The sequence below is a fragment of the Amblyomma maculatum genome, chromosome 5, assembly GCF_055883805.1.
Source record: "Amblyomma maculatum isolate TAMU_Amacu chromosome 5, ASM5588380v1, whole genome shotgun sequence".
Lineage (NCBI taxonomy): Eukaryota > Metazoa > Arthropoda > Arachnida > Ixodida > Ixodidae > Amblyomma > Amblyomma maculatum.
This window is the reverse complement of record NC_139348.1, coordinates 74,552,537-74,556,900: the sequence shown is the minus strand read 5'-3', so window position 1 is coordinate 74,556,900 and position 4,364 is coordinate 74,552,537. Positions and strand designations below refer to the sequence as shown.

The window sequence follows — 4,364 nt, the reverse complement described above, 5'->3', positions numbered from 1 at the left end:
TCTGTGCTCTTTGATTTCGGGGCTGCACTCACCACGAAACTCGCGAGCGACAGCGCGAAACCAGGCAAAAGCCACCCGCCGCCGCTGAAGCAGACGCGGAGCGATCAGTGAGCAGGTCGCGCCCCTTGCGGTGGCGGAGAGCGTAACTCAAGGAGAAAAGTTCCCATTGTTCCCGCGGCGATTGAGAAGGCCGTAAGAAACAGCGCGCGCTCTCTCCCTCGAGACCGGCCGTGACCAAGGTGACCTTGGACATTAGGGGACAGTAGGCGGCGCCTAAGTACGTCGAAGGCTTCTGCTTGTAGCGCTTTTTATTTAAAACGTCTGTCAGTCTCTGTAAGTTGTGTCAACGGTTCGGCGTTGCACAAAATGTTCCTGACAAATCTTGGGTATTAAGCACGCAGCCCAAGAACTGTGTGCTCAGTTTTCTTGTCTCATAGGCGGTGAAAACTACAATTGCAGCTGTTATCTTTAGGTGTCGGTGAACACAATCCTTGCAAACGATTTGACCTAGAAACCACAGTTCCTCGGCGGCGATGTGATATGTATCTGGTTATAACGCTGGCCCTGTGACCTGATTGGTTCGAGCACTGTGCAAAGCCTTTCCCGATGGTCTTCAAAGTTAAAGTGGAAGACAACATCATCGTCTAAGTATTCCAGAAAAATCTACCTTTTTAAGCCAGCCAGTACAGTACCCACTTTTCGCTGAGAAGGAGTTGGTGAGGAGCAAAAGCTGAATAGCATTACCTTGAACTCGAAGAGGCCATATGGTTATGAATGCTTTATTCCCGCGGTCGATTCCGTAGAACACTGTTTTCCAGTGTCCGCTTTTAGGTCCAGCGATGAAAATTGCTTAGTATTGCAAAGCCGATGCAGTGTGTTGTCGATGCTTGGAGCGGGTAGACATCGTTTTTCGTTAAGCTATTCAAGCAGCGGTTACCAACGCACAAAAGAAGGGTTCCGGCTTCTTCGCTAGAACAAATGAGGTCGTCCAGGTACTCTGCCATTGCTGGATGACTTTATCACGAGCATTTCCTTAAATTGATCGCCAATGGCGTAGCTTTCCCGCCGTGATACACAGAAGGGAGTGTGTTCTTCGGCGACTATTCGGAGTTTTCTCAGTCTAGTTAGACGCACCTTCGATACTGAGGAAAATATTTCTCCGTAGCTTTGAAGAAGGATGCATATCTGGTTTTGCTTGACTCGGAATAGTGCTGGATAGATATCGAATGTGGGCTGCTAGAATTGGTTAGGTGCATAATTTTAGGGTTGTTCGGGGTGGGTGAAGACATCCCAGATGTCTTCACCCACCCCAAAGGAAAAGGCAAAGTACCATCTCCAACGCTTTCCTTGGCCTCGCCGACTGTTGGCTTCTTTCCTTCATGTATTATAACGAGAACCCTCATTTCCCCTTAATTGATCGGCTTGTAGCTTACGGGGGTCTCGGTTCTGGCAGTCTTGAAGCCATAGTTAGCGTGAGAGGGTCCTAGCTCAGCTTTCGGCCTCGCTCTTGATCACGTTCTACGTGACGCTGGCGGTAACAAAGGACGTTCCACGTCCGCCGCTTTGGCTGAAGGTGGCGCTGGGGAACACTCTCAAGGTTCGTATACAGACAACATAAATACCCAAGCAAGTAGCAGGGGGGACAGCGGCCGATGTAGCTCAGTTGGAAGAGCACCGGACGCGATATTCGGAGGTCGTGGGTTCGGTTCCCACCATCGGCACGTTGTTTTTTTCTTCTACTTTGTGTTTAATTATCTTTCCCCTAAACAGATTACATTACTAATTTCTGTGATTATCTAAGTAAACATTAAAAGGAAAAAGACTAAGTACCATCCCCAACGCTTTCCTTGGCCTCGCCGACTGTTGGCTTCTTTCCTTCATGTATTATAACGAGCACCCTCATTTCCCCTTAATTGATCGGCTTGTAGCTTACGGGGGTCTCGGTTCTGGCAGTCTTGAAGCCATAGTTAGCGTGAGAGGGTTCTAGCACAGCTTTCGGCCTCGCTCTTGATCACGTTCTACGTGACGCTGGCGGTAACAAAGGACGTTCCACGTCCGCCGCTTTGGCTGAAGGTGGCGCTGGTGAACACTCTCAAGGTTCGTATACAGACAACATAAATACCCAAGCAAGTAGCAGGGGGGACAGCGGCTGATGTAGCTCAGTTGGAAGAGCACCGGACGCGGTATTGGGAGGTCGTGGGTTCGGTTCCCACCATCGGCACGTTGTTTTTTCTTCTACTTTGTTTTTAAATATCTTTCCCCTAAACAGATTACATTACTAATTTCTGTGACTATCCAAGTAAACATTAAAAAGAAAAAGACATAAAGTACCACCGCCAACGCTTTCCTTGGCCTCGCCGACTGTTGGCTTCTTTCCTTCATGTCAAACGCAGTTATTTGAATTAGTTACTGTTACGCGTATGGCCACCGGCCACAGCGTCAATAAACAACCACCGCAGACAGCGTCGCCCGGCGAATGACCGCATGTTTATTCTCGGCTTGCGAACATATAGAAAAGCATTGGAAAGAAAGAAATGATAAAACGAGAGGGGGAAAAGGCGCGACGCATGCGCCGGTAGCCAAGGGCCGGTTATCAATGCCAGCCTTCGATGAGTCGAACTTGACTATCAGCAGTTACTGACCTACATCATGCGCTACATATGTCCCTTGACACAGACGCAATTTTTGTCGATTTTTCAAAAGCCTTTGATCGTGTTCCTCACAAACGTTTACTGTTAAAAACTAAAAATCTGCAGCTTGATGATAAAACCGCCAGATAGATAGCTGAATTCTTGACTAATCGTTTCCAATCAGTTAAGATAAATGATTGCATATCTAACCCTGCACGTGTAAAATCAGGTGTCCCACAAGGGACAGTCCTCATGGCCTTTGCTCTTTTTAATTTATATAAATGAAAAAGCAAGTAACATCAACTCATCAATTCGCCTTTTTGCCGATCACTGTGTAATCTATAAAACATTATCTAACGCGGAAGATGCACATACGCTCCAGTCCGATCTAAACAGGCTAACTGAATGGTGCCGTACTTGGCAAATGGAAATTAATGAAGAAAAAACTAAACATATAAGATTTTCGTTTGTTCCAGGACCGTTACTTAGCGTGTACACAATCAACGGTAAAGCTGTTGAATCTGTTTGTTCTATAAAATATCTGGGTGTTCATTTGTATTTTAATCTCTCTTGTAATGCTCATATAGACCTCATCACCGGCAAAGCTTTTAGAAAACTTGGCCTGCTAAGGCGCCGCTTACACCTCGCAAATTCTAACACAAGCCATCAAGCTTACACTACACTGATAAGGCCAACCTTAGAATATGCTTCCGTCATATGGCATCCTCACCAGGACTCCCTTTCGAATCTTCTTGAATCCGTCCAGAATAAAGCAGCAAGACTCATTACATCATCCTACTTAAGGTTTCAGAGCGTATCATCAATAAAAGAAGTTTTATACCTACCATCGCTCGCTTTCAGAAGGAAGTTTGTGCGATTATCATTTCTTCACACATTATAATATAGCAATTCAAAATTTGCTCGCTCCCATCTTCTTCCTCCTCCTCACGTCTCATCCCGGCTTGACCATGCGAACAAACTCCTCCCACTTTTCGAACGAACAAAAAAATACAAATATTCACCACTCTCTTTAGCAATAAATGAATGGAATCAGTTGGCGTCAAATATCGCCGTTTTGACTGATTTATCAGAGTTTCAAGCAGCATTGCTAGCTTCTTCAGACGCATCATAGTCAATTTGCGCGGTTTTGTCTTTCCCTGTATAGAGCTTCCTTTCCTTGTTTCTTTCGGTGTAATCTGTGTTTCCTAGTCGGTGAGATCTGAAATGTTTCATTTGTCATCTTTATTTCTGGTTTTAGTTTCTGTATTCATGGTCAGCTTTGTAGTGTCTGTCATGCGCGATGTACATGTTTTTCCCATTTGTTAAAATCGCTGCACAATTTTATCTTTTTAGAGTTCTCTTATTATGGTGAAATATTGCTTGCCCGACTATGTTTTCCTAGTTTTGTATAAAGATTACTATGACTAGTTATATACTTCCCTCACATACCACCATAACATCACCTGTTATCCTCTTTTTGTTCTACCCTGATTTGCTTCCACATCCCCCCCTATGTAGTCCCTTATTCTGCCTTCAGGGTATTTCAAATAAATAAATCCGACATCACAGACGTCTACAAGTCAGGCCACAAAAACTCCGATGTAGACTCTTTATAACGAGCCCCTTGTTAATGCGCCGGCAGAAAATAACGACGAAGACACCTTTTTGGGATCGGTAAACACCAGCAGTTTCGCTGAACAACAGCGATCAGACCCTGAGCTAAAAGCGCTAGCC

The 4,364-nt window shown here is 45.3% G+C and overlaps 1 non-coding gene across 1 annotated transcript; it reads left to right on the top strand.

Moving 5' to 3' along the window:
- The first annotated feature begins 2,148 nt into the window (after positions 1-2,148).
- Positions 2,149-2,221, top strand: TRNAP-CGG (transfer RNA proline (anticodon CGG)). The gene has a single exon. It is a non-coding gene; the product is annotated as a tRNA-Pro (tRNA).
- The last annotated feature ends 2,143 nt before the right edge of the window (positions 2,222-4,364 follow it).